A 26470-nucleotide genomic window follows, 5' to 3' on the forward strand; every position below is an offset into this window, starting at 1 on the left:
ATGTGGAACCTAGAAAAATGGTACAGATGAACTGGTTTGCAGGGCAGAAATAGAGACACAGAGGTAGAGAACAAACGTATGGACACCAAGTGGGGGAAGCCATAGGGTTGTGGTGGTGGGATGAGTTGGGAGATTGGGATTGACCTGTATACATGTATATGCATAAAATAGATAACTAATAAGAACCTGCTGTATAAAAAAATAAATAAAATTAAATTTCAAAATTTTTAAAAATAAAATTTAAAAATAAACCAGAAAAAAGTACTTCCATTCACACAGATGTATTTATATGAATGAATTATTTCCATACTTATATCTATAAATACATAAAACAGGAACAAAATGTAATTGGAACGACAAAAGAAAAAAAAAACCTGAACCTAACAGTTATACATAGGAAAACCCTACCAAGGCAAATGCTCCAGCGGTAAACAATTCTGAAATTGGTCAGAGATGGGGAATCATCTCCCATACAGCCAACAGCCCCGCCCCCACGTCACAAGGAGTGTCCTCATTGCAAAGCCGGGGGACATTGCCGAGGCCTCTGTGAGTAAACGTGAGCTGAGCCCCAGGCCAGATGCTGCTGAACTCTTCCCAACCTTCCCAGGTAAAACACCTGAATATGTACAAGGGCTTGAAAGCCTAGAGGAAGGGCCGTGGAGCCACACCAGCGACAGCACGCAGGCCAACTTGCTGCCTGCAGGCCAGCCAGGATGGTCCTGGACCCGGGCGCTCTTCTGGAAGCTTTCCATTTCCTGCCTGAGATACCCCTCCTGTCCCGGCCCCCACTCCTTTTTTTCCTTCCTCACCTCAGCCCGGAGAGAAATTCCAGTGGAAGTTATGGGTGACACATCCTCTTCTTTACAGGTGGCAGCCTGGCAACTACTGCAGAAAGTCCAGCAGAGCCCCACTCACACCGGGCCATCAACAAAGCCATGGACCCTCCCACCCTCCCACCAGCACAGCCCCGAGACTGCTGACGGGGCAGAGAATATGGAGTCAGGCACAGCTGCAGGGGCTATTGCTGCCTGGAGTGCTGTTTATATTGACCTCAACCCAGGCACAGCTGGGGAGGGCTTGCCGGCATGTTCAGGCTGCCCAGGTCAGCTAATCCTCAGCCCTCAGGGAATCACATTGCAGAAAATGGACCTCGCTAAGACAGAATTTTAGCCAAGGGAAAAAAGGACACAATGCCATTTGAAGCACCGTAGATGAGTCTAGAGGTAATCACGTGACTTGTAGTAAGTCAGAAAGTGAAAGACACATATTGTAGGATATCACTTATAGGTGTTACATAAAAATTGATACCAGGGCAGATATTTCCACGGAGAAGGGCAATCACAGATTCATTAAACAAACTTATGGTTCACCAATGGAAAGGTGTGAGGATTGGATTCATTACGATATTGGGGTTAACGGACATATACAAACACAGGTGAAATATATAATCACCAAAGACCTATGGAACATCAAGAGAAGACTACTCAACATTCTGTCATAACGTACATGGGAACAGGATCCCAGGAAGAACAGACATATGTATATGTGTAAAAGAACCACATCTTGCACACCTACAACAAGCCAAACGTTGACATCAAACTTCCTGTAATAAAAAATAAAAAATTAAATTAAAAGCACGAACAAGAAGTAGTGAGACAAACTTGATGGGCATTCTCCTGGCACATTCCATTCTAAATTCCAATCTAGAACACGACTTCCATTGAGGCTCTGTTGCCCTATTAACCAGATTTGGTAAGGGAGAACTGCTGCCACCTTGTGGCCGTTTCACACAACAGCAGCTTTAATCCCAGCGCTAATGGTCAGTGGATATTCAAAATCATTGCAGGCCTGTAAATGACACCTGGCCTGAAAACAAATCCTGCGGTCATATATCGACCAAAAAATTCAAAAGACGTCCATATTTCAAAACGACAGTTTCAAGAGGCATATTTCACGCACATTAGTGTTCTGCTTCCTTTGCTTTCTTTCTTTTTTGGTTAAAAAAACGGGAATGGAAAAAGACAACCCTCAGAATGGGCGAAAACGATCGCAAACGAATCAATGGACAAAGGTTTAATCTCCAATATATATAAACAGCTCACGCAGCTTAATATTAATAAAACAAACAACCCAATACAAAAATGGGCAGAAGATCTAAATAGACGTTTCTTCAAAGAAGTCGCAGAAATGGCCAAGACGCACATGAAAAGCTGCTCAACATCACTAATTATTAGAGAAATGCAAATCCAAACGACAATGAGGTATGACCTCACACCTCTTAGAATCGGCATCATCAGAAAATCTACAAACAACAAATTCTGGGGAGGGTGTGGACAAAAGGAACCCTCTTCCACTATTGGTGGGAAGGTAAATAGATAGTCACTCTGGAGAACACTATGGAGGTTCCTTTAAAAAACTAAAAAGAGAATTACCATAGGATCCAGCAATCCCACTTCTGGGCATATACCCAGAGAAAACCATAAATCAAAAAGACACATTCACCACAATGTTCATTGCAGCACTATTTACAATAGCCAGGTAATGGAAGCAACCTAAATGCCCACAGACAGACGAATGGATAAAGAAGTGGTACATATATAAAATGGAATATTACTCAGCCATAAAAAGGAATGAAACTGGGTCGTTTGTAGAGAAGTCGATGGATCTAGAGACTGTCATACAGAGTGAAGTAAGTCAGAAAGAGAAAAACAAATATTGTATATTAATGCATATATGTGGAACCTAGAAAAATGGTACAGATGAACTGGTTTGCAGGGCAGAAATAGAGACACAGAGGTAGAGAACAAACGTATGGACACCAAGTGGGGGAAGCCATAGGGTTGTGGTGGTGGGATGAGTTGGGAGATTGGGATTGACCTGTATACATGTATATGCATAAAATAGATAACTAATAAGAACCTGCTGTATAAAAAAATAAATAAAATTAAATTTCAAAATTTTTAAAAATAAAATTTAAAAATAAACCAGAAAAAAGTACTTCCATTCACACAGATGTATTTATATGAATGAATTATTTCCATACTTATATCTATAAATACATAAAACAGGAACAAAATGTAATTGGAACGACAAAAGAAAAAAAAAACCTGAACCTAACAGTTATACATAGGAAAACCCTACCAAGGCAAATGCTCCAGCGGTAAACAATTCTGAAATTGGTCAGAGATGGGGAATCATCTCCCATACAGCCAACAGCCCCGCCCCCACGTCACAAGGAGTGTCCTCATTGCAAAGCCGGGGGACATTGCCGAGGCCTCTGTGAGTAAACGTGAGCTGAGCCCCAGGCCAGATGCTGCTGAACTCTTCCCAACCTTCCCAGGTAAAACACCTGAATATGTACAAGGGCTTGAAAGCCTAGAGGAAGGGCCGTGGAGCCACACCAGCGACAGCACGCAGGCCAACTTGCTGCCTGCAGGCCAGCCAGGATGGTCCTGGACCCGGGCGCTCTTCTGGAAGCTTTCCATTTCCTGCCTGAGATACCCCTCCTGTCCCGGCCCCCACTCCTTTTTTTCCTTCCTCACCTCAGCCCGGAGAGAAATTCCAGTGGAAGTTATGGGTGACACATCCTCTTCTTTACAGGTGGCAGCCTGGCAACTACTGCAGAAAGTCCAGCAGAGCCCCACTCACACCGGGCCATCAACAAAGCCATGGACCCTCCCACCCTCCCACCAGCACAGCCCCGAGACTGCTGACGGGGCAGAGAATATGGAGTCAGGCACAGCTGCAGGGGCTATTGCTGCCTGGAGTGCTGTTTATATTGACCTCAACCCAGGCACAGCTGGGGAGGGCTTGCCGGCATGTTCAGGCTGCCCAGTTCAGCTAATCCTCAGCCCTCAGGGAAACACATTGCAGAAAATGGACCTCGCTAAGACAGAATTTTAGCCAAGGGAAAAAAGGACACAATGTCATTTGCAGCACCGTAGATGAGTCTAGAGGTAATCACGTGACTTGTAGTAAGTCAGAAAGTGAAAGACACATATCGTAGGATATCACTTATAGGTGTTACATAAAAATTGATACCAGGGCAGATATTTCCACGGAGAAGGGCAATCACAGATTCATTAAACAAACTTATGGTTCACCAATGGAAAGGTGTGAGGATTGGATTCATTACGATATTGGGGTTAACGGACATATACAAACACAGGTGAAATATATAATCACCAAAGACCTATGGAACACCAAGAGAAGACTACTCAACATTCTGTCATAACGTACATGGGAACAGGATCCCAGGAAGAACAGACATATGTATATGTGTAAAAGAACCACATCTGGCACACCTACAACAAGCCAAACGTTGACATCAAACTTCCTGTAATAAAAAATAAAAAATTAAATTAAAAACACGAACAAGAAGTAGTGAGACAAACTTGATGGGCATTCTCCTGGCACATTCCATTCTAAATTCCAATCTAGAACACGACTTCCATTGAGGCTCTGTTGCCCTATTAACCAGATTTGGTAAGGGAGAACTGCTGCCACCTTGTGGCCGTTTCACACAACAGCAGCTTTAATCCCAGCGCTAATGGTCAGTGCATATTCAAAATCATTGCAGGCCTGTAAATGACACCTGCCCTGAAAACAAATCCTGGGGTCATATATCGACCAAAAAATTCAAAAGACGTCCATATTTCTAAACGACAGTTTCAAGAGGCATATTTCACGCACATTAGTGTTCTGCTTCCTTTGCTTTCTTTCTTTTTCGGTTAAAAAAACGGGAATGGAAAAACGCAACCCTCAGAATGGGCGAAAACGATCGCAAACGAATCAATGGACAAAGGTTTAATCTCCAATATATATAAACAGCTCACGCAGCTTAATATTAATAAAACCAACAACCCAATACAAAAATGGGCAGAAGATCTAAATAGACGTTTCTTCAAAGAAGTCGCAGAAATGGCCAAGACGCACATGAAAAGCTGCTCAACATCACTAATTATTAGAGAAATGCAAATCCAAATGACAATGAGGTATGACCTCACACCTCTTAGAATCGGCATCATCAGAAAATCTACAAACAACAAATTCTGGGGAGGGTGTGGACAAAAGGAACCCTCTTCCACTATTGGTGGGAAGGTAAATTGATACAGTCACTATGGAGAACTCTATGGAGGTTCCTTTAAAAAACTAAAAAGAGAATTACCATAGGATCCAGCAATCCCACTTCTGGGCATATACCCAGAGAAAACCATAAATCAAAAAGACACATTCACCACAATGTTCATTGCAGCACTATTTACAATAGCCAGGTAATGGAAGCAACCTAAATGCCCACAGACAGACGAATGGATAAAGAAGTGGTACATATATAAAATGGAATATTACTCAGCCATAAAAAGGAATGAACCTGGGTCATTTGTAGAGAAGTCGAAGGATCTAGAGACTGTCATACAGAGTGAAGTAAGTCAGAAAGAGAAAAACAAATATTGTATATTAATGCATATATGTGGAACCTAGAAAAATGGTACAGATGAACTGGTTTGCAAGGCAGAAATAGAGACACAGAGGTAGAGAACAAACGTATGGACACCAAGTGGGGGAAGCCATGGGGTGGTGGTGGTGGGATGAGTTGGGAGATTGGGATTGACCTGTATACATGCATATGCATAAAATAGATAACGAATAAGAACCTGCTGCATAAAAAAATAAATTAAATTAAATTTCAAAATTTTAAAAAATAAAATTAAAAAAAAACAGAAAAAAGTTCTTCCATTCACACAGATATATTTATATGAATGAATTATTTCCATGCTTATATCTATAAATACATAAAACAGGGACAAAATGTAATTGGAACGAAAAAAGAAAAAAAAAACCTGAACCTAACAGTTATACAGAGGAAAACCCTAAGAAGGCACTTGCTCCAGCGGTAAGCAATTCTGAAATTGGTCAGAGGTGGGGAATCATCTCCCATACAGCCAGCAGCCCCGCCCCCCCCATTCAAGGAGTGCCCTCATTGCAAAGCCGGGGGACCTTGACGAGGCCTTTGTGAGTAAATGTGAGCTGAGCCCCAGGCCAGCTGCTGCTGAACTCTTCCTAACCTTCCCAGGTAAAACACCTGAATATGTACAAGGGCTTGAAAGCCTAGAGGAAGGGCCGTGGAGCCAAACCAGCGACAGCACGCAGGCCAACTTGCTGCCTGCAGGCCAGCCAGGATGGTCCTCGCCCCGGGCGCTCTTCTGGAAGCTTTCCATTTCCCTGCCTGATATACCCTTACTGTCACGGCCCCCACTCCTTTTTTCCTTCCTCACCTCAGCCCGGAGAGAAATTCCAGTGGAAGTTATGTGTGACACATCCTCTTCTTTACAGGTGGCAGCCTGGCAACTACTGCAGAAAGTCCAGCAGAGCCCCACTCACACCGGGCCATCAACAAAGCCGTGGACCCTCCCACCCTCCCACCAGCACAGCACCGAGACTGCTGACGGGGCAGAAAATATGGAGTCAGGCACAGCTGCAGGGGCTATTGCTGCCTGGAGTGCTGTTTATATTGACCTCAACCCAGGCACAGCTGGGGAGGGCTTGCCGGCATGTTCAGGCTGCCCAGTTCAGCTAATCCTCAGCCCTCAGGGAAACACATTGCAGAAAATGGACCTCGCTAAGACAGAATTTTAGCCAAGGGAAAAAAGGACACAATGTCATTTGCAGCACCGTAGATGAGTCTAGAGGTAATCACGTGACTTGTAGTAAGTCAGAAAGTGAAAGACACATATCGTAGGATATCACTTATAGGTGTTACATAAAAATTGATACCAGGGCAGATATTTCCACGGAGAAGGGCAATCACAGATTCATTAAACAAACTTATGGTTCACCAATGGAAAGGTGTGAGGATTGGATTCATTACGATATTGGGGTTAACGGACATATACAAACACAGGTGAAATATATAATCACCAAAGACCTATGGAACACCAAGAGAAGACTACTCAACATTCTGTCATAACGTACATGGGAACAGGATCCCAGGAAGAACAGACATATGTATATGTGTAAAAGAACCACATCTTGCACACCTACAACAAGCCAAACGTTGACATCAAACTTCCTGTAATAAAAAATAAAAAATTAAATTAAAAGCACGAACAAGAAGTAGTGAGACAAACTTGATGGGCATTCTCCTGGCACATTCCATTCTAAATTCCAATCTAGAACACGACTTCCATTGAGGCTCTGTTGCCCTATTAACCAGATTTGGTAAGGGAGAACTGCTGCCACCTTGTGGCCGTTTCACACAACAGCAGCTTTAATCCCAGCGCTAATGGTCAGTGGATATTCAAAATCATTGCAGGCCTGTAAATGACACCTGGCCTGAAAACAAATCCTGCGGTCATATATCGACCAAAAAATTCAAAAGACGTCCATATTTCAAAACGACAGTTTCAAGAGGCATATTTCACGCACATTAGTGTTCTGCTTCCTTTGCTTTCTTTCTTTTTTGGTTAAAAAAACGGGAATGGAAAAAGACAACCCTCAGAATGGGCGAAAACGATCGCAAACGAATCAATGGACAAAGGTTTAATCTCCAATATATATAAACAGCTCACGCAGCTTAATATTAATAAAACAAACAACCCAATACAAAAATGGGCAGAAGATCTAAATAGACGTTTCTTCAAAGAAGTCGCAGAAATGGCCAAGACGCACATGAAAAGCTGCTCAACATCACTAATTATTAGAGAAATGCAAATCCAAACGACAATGAGGTATGACCTCACACCTCTTAGAATCGGCATCATCAGAAAATCTACAAACAACAAATTCTGGGGAGGGTGTGGACAAAAGGAACCCTCTTCCACTATTGGTGGGAAGGTAAATAGATAGTCACTCTGGAGAACACTATGGAGGTTCCTTTAAAAAACTAAAAAGAGAATTACCATAGGATCCAGCAATCCCACTTCTGGGCATATACCCAGAGAAAACCATAAATCAAAAAGACACATTCACCACAATGTTCATTGCAGCACTATTTACAATAGCCAGGTAATGGAAGCAACCTAAATGCCCACAGACAGACGAATGGATAAAGAAGTGGTACATATATAAAATGGAATATTACTCAGCCATAAAAAGGAATGAAACTGGGTCGTTTGTAGAGAAGTCGATGGATCTAGAGACTGTCATACAGAGTGAAGTAAGTCAGAAAGAGAAAAACAAATATTGTATATTAATGCATATATGTGGAACCTAGAAAAATGGTACAGATGAACTGGTTTGCAGGGCAGAAATAGAGACACAGAGGTAGAGAACAAACGTATGGACACCAAGTGGGGGAAGCCATAGGGTTGTGGTGGTGGGATGAGTTGGGAGATTGGGATTGACCTGTATACATGTATATGCATAAAATAGATAACTAATAAGAACCTGCTGTATAAAAAAATAAATAAAATTAAATTTCAAAATTTTTAAAAATAAAATTTAAAAATAAACCAGAAAAAAGTACTTCCATTCACACAGATGTATTTATATGAATGAATTATTTCCATACTTATATCTATAAATACATAAAACAGGAACAAAATGTAATTGGAACGACAAAAGAAAAAAAAAACCTGAACCTAACAGTTATACATAGGAAAACCCTACCAAGGCAAATGCTCCAGCGGTAAACAATTCTGAAATTGGTCAGAGATGGGGAATCATCTCCCATACAGCCAACAGCCCCGCCCCCACGTCACAAGGAGTGTCCTCATTGCAAAGCCGGGGGACATTGCCGAGGCCTCTGTGAGTAAACGTGAGCTGAGCCCCAGGCCAGATGCTGCTGAACTCTTCCCAACCTTCCCAGGTAAAACACCTGAATATGTACAAGGGCTTGAAAGCCTAGAGGAAGGGCCGTGGAGCCACACCAGCGACAGCACGCAGGCCAACTTGCTGCCTGCAGGCCAGCCAGGATGGTCCTGGACCCGGGCGCTCTTCTGGAAGCTTTCCATTTCCTGCCTGAGATACCCCTCCTGTCCCGGCCCCCACTCCTTTTTTTCCTTCCTCACCTCAGCCCGGAGAGAAATTCCAGTGGAAGTTATGGGTGACACATCCTCTTCTTTACAGGTGGCAGCCTGGCAACTACTGCAGAAAGTCCAGCAGAGCCCCACTCACACCGGGCCATCAACAAAGCCATGGACCCTCCCACCCTCCCACCAGCACAGCCCCGAGACTGCTGACGGGGCAGAGAATATGGAGTCAGGCACAGCTGCAGGGGCTATTGCTGCCTGGAGTGCTGTTTATATTGACCTCAACCCAGGCACAGCTGGGGAGGGCTTGCCGGCATGTTCAGGCTGCCCAGTTCAGCTAATCCTCAGCCCTCAGGGAAACACATTGCAGAAAATGGACCTCGCTAAGACAGAATTTTAGCCAAGGGAAAAAAGGACACAATGTCATTTGCAGCACCGTAGATGAGTCTAGAGGTAATCACGTGACTTGTAGTAAGTCAGAAAGTGAAAGACACATATCGTAGGATATCACTTATAGGTGTTACATAAAAATTGATACCAGGGCAGATATTTCCACGGAGAAGGGCAATCACAGATTCATTAAACAAACTTATGGTTCACCAATGGAAAGGTGTGAGGATTGGATTCATTACGATATTGGGGTTAACGGACATATACAAACACAGGTGAAATATATAATCACCAAAGACCTATGGAACACCAAGAGAAGACTACTCAACATTCTGTCATAACGTACATGGGAACAGGATCCCAGGAAGAACAGACATATGTATATGTGTAAAAGAACCACATCTGGCACACCTACAACAAGCCAAACGTTGACATCAAACTTCCTGTAATAAAAAATAAAAAATTAAATTAAAAACACGAACAAGAAGTAGTGAGACAAACTTGATGGGCATTCTCCTGGCACATTCCATTCTAAATTCCAATCTAGAACACGACTTCCATTGAGGCTCTGTTGCCCTATTAACCAGATTTGGTAAGGGAGAACTGCTGCCACCTTGTGGCCGTTTCACACAACAGCAGCTTTAATCCCAGCGCTAATGGTCAGTGCATATTCAAAATCATTGCAGGCCTGTAAATGACACCTGCCCTGAAAACAAATCCTGGGGTCATATATCGACCAAAAAATTCAAAAGACGTCCATATTTCAAAACGACAGTTTCAAGAGGCATATTTCACGCACATTAGTGTTCTGCTTCCTTTGCTTTCTTTCTTTTTCGGTTAAAAAAACGGGAATGGAAAAACGCAACCCTCAGAATGGGCGAAAACGATCGCAAACGAATCAATGGACAAAGGTTTAATCTCCAATATATATAAACAGCTCACGCAGCTTAATATTAATAAAACCAACAACCCAATACAAAAATGGGCAGAAGATCTAAATAGACGTTTCTTCAAAGAAGTCGCAGAAATGGCCAAGACGCACATGAAAAGCTGCTCAACGTCACTAATTATTAGAGAAATGCAAATCCAAATGACAATGAGGTATGACCTCACACCTCTTAGAATCGGCATCATCAGAAAATCTACAAACAACAAATTCTGGGGAGGGTGTGGACAAAAGGAACCCTCTTCCACTATTGGTGGGAAGGTAAATAGATAGTCACTCTGGAGAACAGTATGGAGGTTCCTTTAAAAAACTAAAAAGAGAATTACCATAGGATCCAGCAATCCCACTTCTGGGCATATACCCAGAGAAAACCATAAATCAAAAAGACACATTCACCACAATGTTCATTGCAGCACTATTTACAATAGCCAGGTAATGGAAGCAACCTAAATGCCCACAGACAGACGAATGGATAAAGAAGTGGTACATATATAAAATGGAATATTACTCAGCCATAAAAAGGAATGAAACTGGGTCGTTTGTAGAGAAGTCGATGGATCTAGAGACTGTCATACAGAGTGAAGTAAGTCAGAAAGAGAAAAACAAATATTGTATATTAATGCATATATGTGGAACCTAGAAAAATGGTACAGATGAACTGGTTTGCAGGGCAGAAATAGAGACACAGAGGTAGAGAACAAACGTATGGACACCAAGTGGGGGAAGCCATAGGGTTGTGGTGGTGGGATGAGTTGGGAGATTGGGATTGACCTGTATACATGTATATGCATAAAATAGATAACTAATAAGAACCTGCTGTATAAAAAAATAAATAAAATTAAATTTCAAAATTTTTAAAAATAAAATTTAAAAATAAACCAGAAAAAAGTACTTCCATTCACACAGATGTATTTATATGAATGAATTATTTCCATACTTATATCTATAAATACATAAAACAGGAACAAAATGTAATTGGAACGACAAAAGAAAAAAAAAACCTGAACCTAACAGTTATACATAGGAAAACCCTACCAAGGCAAATGCTCCAGCGGTAAACAATTCTGAAATTGGTCAGAGATGGGGAATCATCTCCCATACAGCCAACAGCCCCGCCCCCACGTCACAAGGAGTGTCCTCATTGCAAAGCCGGGGGATATTGCCGAGGCCTCTGTGAGTAAATGTGAGCTGAGCCCCAGGCCAGATGCTGCTGAACTCTTCCCAACCTTCCCAGGTAAAACACCTGAATATGTACAAGGGCTTGAAAGCCTAGAGGAAGGGCCGTGGAGCCACACCAGCGACAGCACGCAGGCCAACTTGCTGCCTGCAGGCCAGCCAGGATGGTCCTGGACCCGGGCGCTCTTCTGGAAGCTTTCCATTTCCTGCCTGAGATACCCCTCCTGTCCCGGCCCCCACTCCTTTTTTTCCTTCCTCACCTCAGCCCGGAGAGAAATTCCAGTGGAAGTTATGGGTGACACATCCTCTTCTTTACAGGTGGCAGCCTGGCAACTACTGCAGAAAGTCCAGCAGAGCCCCACTCACACCGGGCCATCAACAAAGCCATGGACCCTCCCACCCTCCCACCAGCACAGCCCCGAGACTGCTGACGGGGCAGAGAATATGGAGTCAGGCACAGCTGCAGGGGCTATTGCTGCCTGGAGTGCTGTTTATATTGACCTCAACCCAGGCACAGCTGGGGAGGGCTTGCCGGCATGTTCAGGCTGCCCAGTTCAGCTAATCCTCAGCCCTCAGGGAAACACATTGCAGAAAATGGACCTCGCTAAGACAGAATTTTAGCCAAGGGAAAAAAGGACACAATGTCATTTGCAGCACCGTAGATGAGTCTAGAGGTAATCACGTGACTTGTAGTAAGTCAGAAAGTGAAAGACACATATCGTAGGATATCACTTATAGGTGTTACATAAAAATTGATACCAGGGCAGATATTTCCACGGAGAAGGGCAATCACAGATTCATTAAACAAACTTATGGTTCACCAATGGAAAGGTGTGAGGATTGGATTCATTACGATATTGGGGTTAACGGACATATACAAACACAGGTGAAATATATAATCACCAAAGACCTATGGAACACCAAGAGAAGACTACTCAACATTCTGTCATAACGTACATGGGAACAGGATCCCAGGAAGAACAGACATATGTATATGTGTAAAAGAACCACATCTTGCACACCTACAACAAGCCAAACGTTGACATCAAACTTCCTGTAATAAAAAATAAAAAATTAAATTAAAAGCACGAACAAGAAGTAGTGAGACAAACTTGATGGGCATTCTCCTGGCACATTCCATTCTAAATTCCAATCTAGAACACGACTTCCATTGAGGCTCTGTTGCCCTATTAACCAGATTTGGTAAGGGAGAACTGCTGCCACCTTGTGGCCGTTTCACACAACAGCAGCTTTAATCCCAGCGCTAATGGTCAGTGGATATTCAAAATCATTGCAGGCCTGTAAATGACACCTGGCCTGAAAACAAATCCTGCGGTCATATATCGACCAAAAAATTCAAAAGACGTCCATATTTCAAAACGACAGTTTCAAGAGGCATATTTCACGCACATTAGTGTTCTGCTTCCTTTGCTTTCTTTCTTTTTTGGTTAAAAAAACGGGAATGGAAAAAGACAACCCTCAGAATGGGCGAAAACGATCGCAAACGAATCAATGGACAAAGGTTTAATCTCCAATATATATAAACAGCTCACGCAGCTTAATATTAATAAAACAAACAACCCAATACAAAAATGGGCAGAAGATCTAAATAGACGTTTCTTCAAAGAAGTCGCAGAAATGGCCAAGACGCACATGAAAAGCTGCTCAACATCACTAATTATTAGAGAAATGCAAATCCAAACGACAATGAGGTATGACCTCACACCTCTTAGAATCGGCATCATCAGAAAATCTACAAACAACAAATTCTGGGGAGGGTGTGGACAAAAGGAACCCTCTTCCACTATTGGTGGGAAGGTAAATAGATAGTCACTCTGGAGAACACTATGGAGGTTCCTTTAAAAAACTAAAAAGAGAATTACCATAGGATCCAGCAATCCCACTTCTGGGCATATACCCAGAGAAAACCATAAATCAAAAAGACACATTCACCACAATGTTCATTGCAGCACTATTTACAATAGCCAGGTAATGGAAGCAACCTAAATGCCCACAGACAGACGAATGGATAAAGAAGTGGTACATATATAAAATGGAATATTACTCAGCCATAAAAAGGAATGAAACTGGGTCGTTTGTAGAGAAGTCGATGGATCTAGAGACTGTCATACAGAGTGAAGTAAGTCAGAAAGAGAAAAACAAATATTGTATATTAATGCATATATGTGGAACCTAGAAAAATGGTACAGATGAACTGGTTTGCAGGGCAGAAATAGAGACACAGAGGTAGAGAACAAACGTATGGACACCAAGTGGGGGAAGCCATAGGGTTGTGGTGGTGGGATGAGTTGGGAGATTGGGATTGACCTGTATACATGTATATGCATAAAATAGATAACTAATAAGAACCTGCTGTATAAAAAAATAAATAAAATTAAATTTCAAAATTTTTAAAAATAAAATTTAAAAATAAACCAGAAAAAAGTACTTCCATTCACACAGATGTATTTATATGAATGAATTATTTCCATACTTATATCTATAAATACATAAAACAGGAACAAAATGTAATTGGAACGACAAAAGAAAAAAAAAACCTGAACCTAACAGTTATACATAGGAAAACCCTACCAAGGCAAATGCTCCAGCGGTAAACAATTCTGAAATTGGTCAGAGATGGGGAATCATCTCCCATACAGCCAACAGCCCCGCCCCCACGTCACAAGGAGTGTCCTCATTGCAAAGCCGGGGGACATTGCCGAGGCCTCTGTGAGTAAACGTGAGCTGAGCCCCAGGCCAGATGCTGCTGAACTCTTCCCAACCTTCCCAGGTAAAACACCTGAATATGTACAAGGGCTTGAAAGCCTAGAGGAAGGGCCGTGGAGCCACACCAGCGACAGCACGCAGGCCAACTTGCTGCCTGCAGGCCAGCCAGGATGGTCCTGGACCCGGGCGCTCTTCTGGAAGCTTTCCATTTCCTGCCTGAGATACCCCTCCTGTCCCGGCCCCCACTCCTTTTTTTCCTTCCTCACCTCAGCCCGGAGAGAAATTCCAGTGGAAGTTATGGGTGACACATCCTCTTCTTTACAGGTGGCAGCCTGGCAACTACTGCAGAAAGTCCAGCAGAGCCCCACTCACACCGGGCCATCAACAAAGCCATGGACCCTCCCACCCTCCCACCAGCACAGCCCCGAGACTGCTGACGGGGCAGAGAATATGGAGTCAGGCACAGCTGCAGGGGCTATTGCTGCCTGGAGTGCTGTTTATATTGACCTCAACCCAGGCACAGCTGGGGAGGGCTTGCCGGCATGTTCAGGCTGCCCAGTTCAGCTAATCCTCAGCCCTCAGGGAAACACATTGCAGAAAATGGACCTCGCTAAGACAGAATTTTAGCCAAGGGAAAAAAGGACACAATGTCATTTGCAGCACCGTAGATGAGTCTAGAGGTAATCACGTGACTTGTAGTAAGTCAGAAAGTGAAAGACACATATCGTAGGATATCACTTATAGGTGTTACATAAAAATTGATACCAGGGCAGATATTTCCACGGAGAAGGGCAATCACAGATTCATTAAACAAACTTATGGTTCACCAATGGAAAGGTGTGAGGATTGGATTCATTACGATATTGGGGTTAACGGACATATACAAACACAGGTGAAATATATAATCACCAAAGACCTATGGAACACCAAGAGAAGACTACTCAACATTCTGTCATAACGTACATGGGAACAGGATCCCAGGAAGAACAGACATATGTATATGTGTAAAAGAACCACATCTTGCACACCTACAACAAGCCAAACGTTGACATCAAACTTCCTGTAATAAAAAATAAAAAATTAAATTAAAAGCACGAACAAGAAGTAGTGAGACAAACTTGATGGGCATTCTCCTGGCACATTCCATTCTAAATTCCAATCTAGAACACGACTTCCATTGAGGCTCTGTTGCCCTATTAACCAGATTTGGTAAGGGAGAACTGCTGCCACCTTGTGGCCGTTTCACACAACAGCAGCTTTAATCCCAGCGCTAATGGTCAGTGGATATTCAAAATCATTGCAGGCCTGTAAATGACACCTGGCCTGAAAACAAATCCTGCGGTCATATATCGACCAAAAAATTCAAAAGACGTCCATATTTCAAAACGACAGTTTCAAGAGGCATATTTCACGCACATTAGTGTTCTGCTTCCTTTGCTTTCTTTCTTTTTTGGTTAAAAAAACGGGAATGGAAAAAGACAACCCTCAGAATGGGCGAAAACGATCGCAAACGAATCAATGGACAAAGGTTTAATCTCCAATATATATAAACAGCTCACGCAGCTTAATATTAATAAAACAAACAACCCAATACAAAAATGGGCAGAAGATCTAAATAGACGTTTCTTCAAAGAAGTCGCAGAAATGGCCAAGACGCACATGAAAAGCTGCTCAACATCACTAATTATTAGAGAAATGCAAATCCAAACGACAATGAGGTATGACCTCACACCTCTTAGAATCGGCATCATCAGAAAATCTACAAACAACAAATTCTGGGGAGGGTGTGGACAAAAGGAACCCTCTTCCACTATTGGTGGGAAGGTAAATAGATAGTCACTCTGGAGAACACTATGGAGGTTCCTTTAAAAAACTAAAAAGAGAATTACCATAGGATCCAGCAATCCCACTTCTGGGCATATACCCAGAGAAAACCATAAATCAAAAAGACACATTCACCACAATGTTCATTGCAGCACTATTTACAATAGCCAGGTAATGGAAGCAACCTAAATGCCCACAGACAGACGAATGGATAAAGAAGTGGTACATATATAAAATGGAATATTACTCAGCCATAAAAAGGAATGAAACTGGGTCGTTTGTAGAGAAGTCGATGGATCTAGAGACTGTCATACAGAGTGAAGTAAGTCAGAAAGAGAAAAACAAATATTGTATATTAATGCATATATGTGGAACCTAGAAAAATGGTACAGATGAACTGGTTTGCAGGGCAGAAATAGAGACACAGAGGTAGAGAACAAACGTATGGACACCAAGTGGGGGAAGCCATAGGGTTGTGGTGGTGGGATGAGTTGGGAGATTGGGATTGACCTGTATACATGTATATGCATAAAATAGATAACTAATAAGAACCTGCTGTATAAAAAAATAAATAAAATTAAATTTCAAAATTTTTAAAAATAAAATTTAAAAATAAACCAGAAAAAAGTACTTCCATTCACACAGATGTATTTATATGAATGAATTATTTCCATACTTATATCTATAAATACATAAAACAGGAACAAAATGTAATTGGAACGACAAAAGAAAAAAAAAACCTGAACCTAACAGTTATACATAGGAAAACCCTACCAAGGCAAATGCTCCAGCGGTAAACAATTCTGAAATTGGTCAGAGATGGGGAATCATCTCCCATACAGCCAACAGCCCCGCCCCCACGTCACAAGGAGTGTCCTCATTGCAAAGCCGGGGGACATTGCCGAGGCCTCTGTGAGTAAACGTGAGCTGAGCCCCAGGCCAGATGCTGCTGAACTCTTCCCAACCTTCCCAGGTAAAACACCTGAATATGTACAAGGGCTTGAAAGCCTAGAGGAAGGGCCGTGGAGCCACACCAGCGACAGCACGCAGGCCAACTTGCTGCCTGCAGGCCAGCCAGGATGGTCCTGGACCCGGGCGCTCTTCTGGAAGCTTTCCATTTCCTGCCTGAGATACCCCTCCTGTCCCGGCCCCCACTCCTTTTTTTCCTTCCTCACCTCAGCCCGGAGAGAAATTCCAGTGGAAGTTATGGGTGACACATCCTCTTCTTTACAGGTGGCAGCCTGGCAACTACTGCAGAAAGTCCAGCAGAGCCCCACTCACACCGGGCCATCAACAAAGCCATGGACCCTCCCACCCTCCCACCAGCACAGCCCCGAGACTGCTGACGGGGCAGAGAATATGGAGTCAGGCACAGCTGCAGGGGCTATTGCTGCCTGGAGTGCTGTTTATATTGACCTCAACCCAGGCACAGCTGGGGAGGGCTTGCCGGCATGTTCAGGCTGCCCAGTTCAGCTAATCCTCAGCCCTCAGGGAAACACATTGCAGAAAATGGACCTCGCTAAGACAGAATTTTAGCCAAGGGAAAAAAGGACACAATGTCATTTGCAGCACCGTAGATGAGTCTAGAGGTAATCACGTGACTTGTAGTAAGTCAGAAAGTGAAAGACACATATCGTAGGATATCACTTATAGGTGTTACATAAAAATTGATACCAGGGCAGATATTTCCACGGAGAAGGGCAATCACAGATTCATTAAACAAACTTATGGTTCACCAATGGAAAGGTGTGAGGATTGGATTCATTACGATATTGGGGTTAACGGACATATACAAACACAGGTGAAATATATAATCACCAAAGACCTATGGAACACCAAGAGAAGACTACTCAACATTCTGTCATAACGTACATGGGAACAGGATCCCAGGAAGAACAGACATATGTATATGTGTAAAAGAACCACATCTTGCACACCTACAACAAGCCAAACGTTGACATCAAACTTCCTGTAATAAAAAATAAAAAATTAAATTAAAAGCACGAACAAGAAGTAGTGAGACAAACTTGATGGGCATTCTCCTGGCACATTCCATTCTAAATTCCAATCTAGAACACGACTTCCATTGAGGCTCTGTTGCCCTATTAACCAGATTTGGTAAGGGAGAACTGCTGCCACCTTGTGGCCGTTTCACACAACAGCAGCTTTAATCCCAGCGCTAATGGTCAGTGGATATTCAAAATCATTGCAGGCCTGTAAATGACACCTGGCCTGAAAACAAATCCTGCGGTCATATATCGACCAAAAAATTCAAAAGACGTCCATATTTCAAAACGACAGTTTCAAGAGGCATATTTCACGCACATTAGTGTTCTGCTTCCTTTGCTTTCTTTCTTTTTTGGTTAAAAAAACGGGAATGGAAAAAGACAACCCTCAGAATGGGCGAAAACGATCGCAAACGAATCAATGGACAAAGGTTTAATCTCCAATATATATAAACAGCTCACGCAGCTTAATATTAATAAAACAAACAACCCAATACAAAAATGGGCAGAAGATCTAAATAGACGTTTCTTCAAAGAAGTCGCAGAAATGGCCAAGACGCACATGAAAAGCTGCTCAACATCACTAATTATTAGAGAAATGCAAATCCAAACGACAATGAGGTATGACCTCACACCTCTTAGAATCGGCATCATCAGAAAATCTACAAACAACAAATTCTGGGGAGGGTGTGGACAAAAGGAACCCTCTTCCACTATTGGTGGGAAGGTAAATAGATAGTCACTCTGGAGAACACTATGGAGGTTCCTTTAAAAAACTAAAAAGAGAATTACCATAGGATCCAGCAATCCCACTTCTGGGCATATACCCAGAGAAAACCATAAATCAAAAAGACACATTCACCACAATGTTCATTGCAGCACTATTTACAATAGCCAGGTAATGGAAGCAACCTAAATGCCCACAGACAGACGAATGGATAAAGAAGTGGTACATATATAAAATGGAATATTACTCAGCCATAAAAAGGAATGAAACTGGGTCGTTTGTAGAGAAGTCGATGGATCTAGAGACTGTCATACAGAGTGAAGTAAGTCAGAAAGAGAAAAACAAATATTGTATATTAATGCATATATGTGGAACCTAGAAAAATGGTACAGATGAACTGGTTTGCAGGGCAGAAATAGAGACACAGAGGTAGAGAACAAACGTATGGACACCAAGTGGGGGAAGCCATAGGGTTGTGGTGGTGGGATGAGTTGGGAGATTGGGATTGACCTGTATACATGTATATGCATAAAATAGATAACTAATAAGAACCTGCTGTATAAAAAAATAAATAAAATTAAATTTCAAAATTTTTAAAAATAAAATTTAAAAATAAACCAGAAAAAAGTACTTCCATTCACACAGATGTATTTATATGAATGAATTATTTCCATACTTATATCTATAAATACATAAAACAGGAACAAAATGTAATTGGAACGACAAAAGAAAAAAAAAACCTGAACCTAACAGTTATACATAGGAAAACCCTACCAAGGCAAATGCTCCAGCGGTAAACAATTCTGAAATTGGTCAGAGATGGGGAATCATCTCCCATACAGCCAACAGCCCCGCCCCCACGTCACAAGGAGTGTCCTCATTGCAAAGCCGGGGGACATTGCCGAGGCCTCTGTGAGTAAACGTGAGCTGAGCCCCAGGCCAGATGCTGCTGAACTCTTCCCAACCTTCCCAGGTAAAACACCTGAATATGTACAAGGGCTTGAAAGCCTAGAGGAAGGGCCGTGGAGCCACACCAGCGACAGCACGCAGGCCAACTTGCTGCCTGCAGGCCAGCCAGGATGGTCCTGGACCCGGGCGCTCTTCTGGAAGCTTTCCATTTCCTGCCTGAGATACCCCTCCTGTCCCGGCCCCCACTCCTTTTTTTCCTTCCTCACCTCAGCCCGGAGAGAAATTCCAGTGGAAGTTATGGGTGACACATCCTCTTCTTTACAGGTGGCAGCCTGGCAACTACTGCAGAAAGTCCAGCAGAGCCCCACTCACACCGGGCCATCAACAAAGCCATGGACCCTCCCACCCTCCCACCAGCACAGCCCCGAGACTGCTGACGGGGCAGAGAATATGGAGTCAGGCACAGCTGCAGGGGCTATTGCTGCCTGGAGTGCTGTTTATATTGACCTCAACCCAGGCACAGCTGGGGAGGGCTTGCCGGCATGTTCAGGCTGCCCAGTTCAGCTAATCCTCAGCCCTCAGGGAAACACATTGCAGAAAATGGACCTCGCTAAGACAGAATTTTAGCCAAGGGAAAAAAGGACACAATGTCATTTGCAGCACCGTAGATGAGTCTAGAGGTAATCACGTGACTTGTAGTAAGTCAGAAAGTGAAAGACACATATCGTAGGATATCACTTATAGGTGTTACATAAAAATTGATACCAGGGCAGATATTTCCACGGAGAAGGGCAATCACAGATTCATTAAACAAACTTATGGTTCACCAATGGAAAGGTGTGAGGATTGGATTCATTACGATATTGGGGTTAACGGACATATACAAACACAGGTGAAATATATAATCACCAAAGACCTATGGAACACCAAGAGAAGACTACTCAACATTCTGTCATAACGTACATGGGAACAGGATCCCAGGAAGAACAGACATATGTATATGTGTAAAAGAACCACATCTTGCACACCTACAACAAGCCAAACGTTGACATCAAACTTCCTGTAATAAAAAATAAAAAATTAAATTAAAAGCACGAACAAGAAGTAGTGAGACAAACTTGATGGGCATTCTCCTGGCACATTCCATTCTAAATTCCAATCTAGAACACGACTTCCATTGAGGCTCTGTTGCCCTATTAACCAGATTTGGTAAGGGAGAACTGCTGCCACCTTGTGGCCGTTTCACACAACAGCAGCTTTAATCCCAGCGCTAATGGTCAGTGGATATTCAAAATCATTGCAGGCCTGTAAATGACACCTGGCCTGAAAACAAATCCTGCGGTCATATATCGACCAAAAAATTCAAAAGACGTCCATATTTCAAAACGACAGTTTCAAGAGGCATATTTCACGCACATTAGTGTTCTGCTTCCTTTGCTTTCTTTCTTTTTTGGTTAAAAAAACGGGAATGGAAAAAGACAACCCTCAGAATGGGCGAAAACGATCGCAAACGAATCAATGGACAAAGGTTTAATCTCCAATATATATAAACAGCTCACGCAGCTTAATATTAATAAAACAAACAACCCAATACAAAAATGGGCAGAAGATCTAAATAGACGTTTCTTCAAAGAAGTCGCAGAAATGGCCAAGACGCACATGAAAAGCTGCTCAACATCACTAATTATTAGAGAAATGCAAATCCAAACGACAATGAGGTATGACCTCACACCTCTTAGAATCGGCATCATCAGAAAATCTACAAACAACAAATTCTGGGGAGGGTGTGGACAAAAGGAACCCTCTTCCACTATTGGTGGGAAGGTAAATAGATAGTCACTCTGGAGAACACTATGGAGGTTCCTTTAAAAAACTAAAAAGAGAATTACCATAGGATCCAGCAATCCCACTTCTGGGCATATACCCAGAGAAAACCATAAATCAAAAAGACACATTCACCACAATGTTCATTGCAGCACTATTTACAATAGCCAGGTAATGGAAGCAACCTAAATGCCCACAGACAGACGAATGGATAAAGAAGTGGTACATATATAAAATGGAATATTACTCAGCCATAAAAAGGAATGAAACTGGGTCGTTTGTAGAGAAGTCGATGGATCTAGAGACTGTCATACAGAGTGAAGTAAGTCAGAAAGAGAAAAACAAATATTGTATATTAATGCATATATGTGGAACCTAGAAAAATGGTACAGATGAACTGGTTTGCAGGGCAGAAATAGAGACACAGAGGTAGAGAACAAACGTATGGACACCAAGTGGGGGAAGCCATAGGGTTGTGGTGGTGGGATGAGTTGGGAGATTGGGATTGACCTGTATACATGTATATGCATAAAATAGATAACTAATAAGAACCTGCTGTATAAAAAAATAAATAAAATTAAATTTCAAAATTTTTAAAAATAAAATTTAAAAATAAACCAGAAAAAAGTACTTCCATTCACACAGATGTATTTATATGAATGAATTATTTCCATACTTATATCTATAAATACATAAAACAGGAACAAAATGTAATTGGAACGACAAAAGAAAAAAAAAACCTGAACCTAACAGTTATACATAGGAAAACCCTACCAAGGCAAATGCTCCAGCGGTAAACAATTCTGAAATTGGTCAGAGATGGGGAATCATCTCCCATACAGCCAACAGCCCCGCCCCCACGTCACAAGGAGTGTCCTCATTGCAAAGCCGGGGGACATTGCCGAGGCCTCTGTGAGTAAACGTGAGCTGAGCCCCAGGCCAGATGCTGCTGAACTCTTCCCAACCTTCCCAGGTAAAACACCTGAATATGTACAAGGGCTTGAAAGCCTAGAGGAAGGGCCGTGGAGCCACACCAGCGACAGCACGCAGGCCAACTTGCTGCCTGCAGGCCAGCCAGGATGGTCCTGGACCCGGGCGCTCTTCTGGAAGCTTTCCATTTCCTGCCTGAGATACCCCTCCTGTCCCGGCCCCCACTCCTTTTTTTCCTTCCTCACCTCAGCCCGGAGAGAAATTCCAGTGGAAGTTATGGGTGACACATCCTCTTCTTTACAGGTGGCAGCCTGGCAACTACTGCAGAAAGTCCAGCAGAGCCCCACTCACACCGGGCCATCAACAAAGCCATGGACCCTCCCACCCTCCCACCAGCACAGCCCCGAGACTGCTGACGGGGCAGAGAATATGGAGTCAGGCACAGCTGCAGGGGCTATTGCTGCCTGGAGTGCTGTTTATATTGACCTCAACCCAGGCACAGCTGGGGAGGGCTTGCCGGCATGTTCAGGCTGCCCAGTTCAGCTAATCCTCAGCCCTCAGGGAAACACATTGCAGAAAATGGACCTCGCTAAGACAGAATTTTAGCCAAGGGAAAAAAGGACACAATGTCATTTGCAGCACCGTAGATGAGTCTAGAGGTAATCACGTGACTTGTAGTAAGTCAGAAAGTGAAAGACACATATCGTAGGATATCACTTATAGGTGTTACATAAAAATTGATACCAGGGCAGATATTTCCACGGAGAAGGGCAATCACAGATTCATTAAACAAACTTATGGTTCACCAATGGAAAGGTGTGAGGATTGGATTCATTACGATATTGGGGTTAACGGACATATACAAACACAGGTGAAATATATAATCACCAAAGACCTATGGAACACCAAGAGAAGACTACTCAACATTCTGTCATAACGTACATGGGAACAGGATCCCAGGAAGAACAGACATATGTATATGTGTAAAAGAACCACATCTGGCACACCTACAACAAGCCAAACGTTGACATCAAACTTCCTGTAATAAAAAATAAAAAATTAAATTAAAAACACGAACAAGAAGTAGTGAGACAAACTTGATGGGCATTCTCCTGGCACATTCCATTCTAAATTCCAATCTAGAACACGACTTCCATTGAGGCTCTGTTGCCCTATTAACCAGATTTGGTAAGGGAGAACTGCTGCCACCTTGTGGCCGTTTCACACAACAGCAGCTTTAATCCCAGCGCTAATGGTCAGTGCATATTCAAAATCATTGCAGGCCTGTAAATGACACCTGCCCTGAAAACAAATCCTGGGGTCATATATCGACCAAAAAATTCAAAAGACGTCCATATTTCAAAACGACAGTTTCAAGAGGCATATTTCACGCACATTAGTGTTCTGCTTCCTTTGCTTTCTTTCTTTTTCGGTTAAAAAAACGGGAATGGAAAAACGCAACCCTCAGAATGGGCGAAAACGATCGCAAACGAATCAATGGACAAAGGTTTAATCTCCAATATATATAAACAGCTCACGCAGCTTAATATTAATAAAACCAACAACCCAATACAAAAATGGGCAGAAGATCTAAATAGACGTTTCTTCAAAGAAGTCGCAGAAATGGCCAAGACGCACATGAAAAGCTGCTCAACGTCACTAATTATTAGAGAAATGCAAATCCAAATGACAATGAGGTATGACCTCACACCTCTTAGAATCGGCATCATCAGAAAATCTACAAACAACAAATTCTGGGGAGGGTGTGGACAAAAGGAACCCTCTTCCACTATTGGTGGGAAGGTAAATAGATAGTCACTCTGGAGAACAGTATGGAGGTTCCTTTAAAAAACTAAAAAGAGAATTACCATAGGATCCAGCAATCCCACTTCTGGGCATATACCCAGAGAAAACCATAAATCAAAAAGACACATTCACCACAATGTTCATTGCAGCACTATTTACAATAGCCAGGTAATGGAAGCAACCTAAATGCCCACAGACAGACGAATGGATAAAGAAGTGGTACATATATAAAATGGAATATTACTCAGCCATAAAAAGGAATGAAACTGGGTCGTTTGTAGAGAAGTCGATGGATCTAGAGACTGTCATACAGAGTGAAGTAAGTCAGAAAGAGAAAAACAAATATTGTATATTAATGCATATATGTGGAACCTAGAAAAATGGTACAGATGAACTGGTTTGCAGGGCAGAAATAGAGACACAGAGGTAGAGAACAAACGTATGGACACCAAGTGGGGGAAGCCATAGGGTTGTGGTGGTGGGATGAGTTGGGAGATTGGGATTGACCTGTATACATGTATATGCATAAAATAGATAACTAATAAGAACCTGCTGTATAAAAAAATAAATAAAATTAAATTTCAAAATTTTTAAAAATAAAATTTAAAAATAAACCAGAAAAAAGTACTTCCATTCACACAGATGTATTTATATGAATGAATTATTTCCATACTTATATCTATAAATACATAAAACAGGAACAAAATGTAATTGGAACGACAAAAGAAAAAAAAAACCTGAACCTAACAGTTATACATAGGAAAACCCTACCAAGGCAAATGCTCCAGCGGTAAACAATTCTGAAATTGGTCAGAGATGGGGAATCATCTCCCATACAGCCAACAGCCCCGCCCCCACGTCACAAGGAGTGTCCTCATTGCAAAGCCGGGGGATATTGCCGAGGCCTCTGTGAGTAAATGTGAGCTGAGCCCCAGGCCAGATGCTGCTGAACTCTTCCCAACCTTCCCAGGTAAAACACCTGAATATGTACAAGGGCTTGAAAGCCTAGAGGAAGGGCCGTGGAGCCACACCAGCGACAGCACGCAGGCCAACTTGCTGCCTGCAGGCCAGCCAGGATGGTCCTGGACCCGGGCGCTCTTCTGGAAGCTTTCCATTTCCTGCCTGAGATACCCCTCCTGTCCCGGCCCCCACTCCTTTTTTTCCTTCCTCACCTCAGCCCGGAGAGAAATTCCAGTGGAAGTTATGGGTGACACATCCTCTTCTTTACAGGTGGCAGCCTGGCAACTACTGCAGAAAGTCCAGCAGAGCCCCACTCACACCGGGCCATCAACAAAGCCATGGACCCTCCCACCCTCCCACCAGCACAGCCCCGAGACTGCTGACGGGGCAGAGAATATGGAGTCAGGCACAGCTGCAGGGGCTATTGCTGCCTGGAGTGCTGTTTATATTGACCTCAACCCAGGCACAGCTGGGGAGGGCTTGCCGGCATGTTCAGGCTGCCCAGTTCAGCTAATCCTCAGCCCTCAGGGAAACACATTGCAGAAAATGGACCTCGCTAAGACAGAATTTTAGCCAAGGGAAAAAAGGACACAATGTCATTTGCAGCACCGTAGATGAGTCTAGAGGTAATCACGTGACTTGTAGTAAGTCAGAAAGTGAAAGACACATATCGTAGGATATCACTTATAGGTGTTACATAAAAATTGATACCAGGGCAGATATTTCCACGGAGAAGGGCAATCACAGATTCATTAAACAAACTTATGGTTCACCAATGGAAAGGTGTGAGGATTGGATTCATTACGATATTGGGGTTAACGGACATATACAAACACAGGTGAAATATATAATCACCAAAGACCTATGGAACACCAAGAGAAGACTACTCAACATTCTGTCATAACGTACATGGGAACAGGATCCCAGGAAGAACAGACATATGTATATGTGTAAAAGAACCACATCTTGCACACCTACAACAAGCCAAACGTTGACATCAAACTTCCTGTAATAAAAAATAAAAAATTAAATTAAAAGCACGAACAAGAAGTAGTGAGACAAACTTGATGGGCATTCTCCTGGCACATTCCATTCTAAATTCCAATCTAGAACACGACTTCCATTGAGGCTCTGTTGCCCTATTAACCAGATTTGGTAAGGGAGAACTGCTGCCACCTTGTGGCCGTTTCACACAACAGCAGCTTTAATCCCAGCGCTAATGGTCAGTGGATATTCAAAATCATTGCAGGCCTGTAAATGACACCTGGCCTGAAAA

Source organism: Mesoplodon densirostris, chromosome 7 (assembly GCF_025265405.1).
Source record: "Mesoplodon densirostris isolate mMesDen1 chromosome 7, mMesDen1 primary haplotype, whole genome shotgun sequence".
NCBI classification, from domain to species: domain Eukaryota; kingdom Metazoa; phylum Chordata; class Mammalia; order Artiodactyla; family Ziphiidae; genus Mesoplodon; species Mesoplodon densirostris.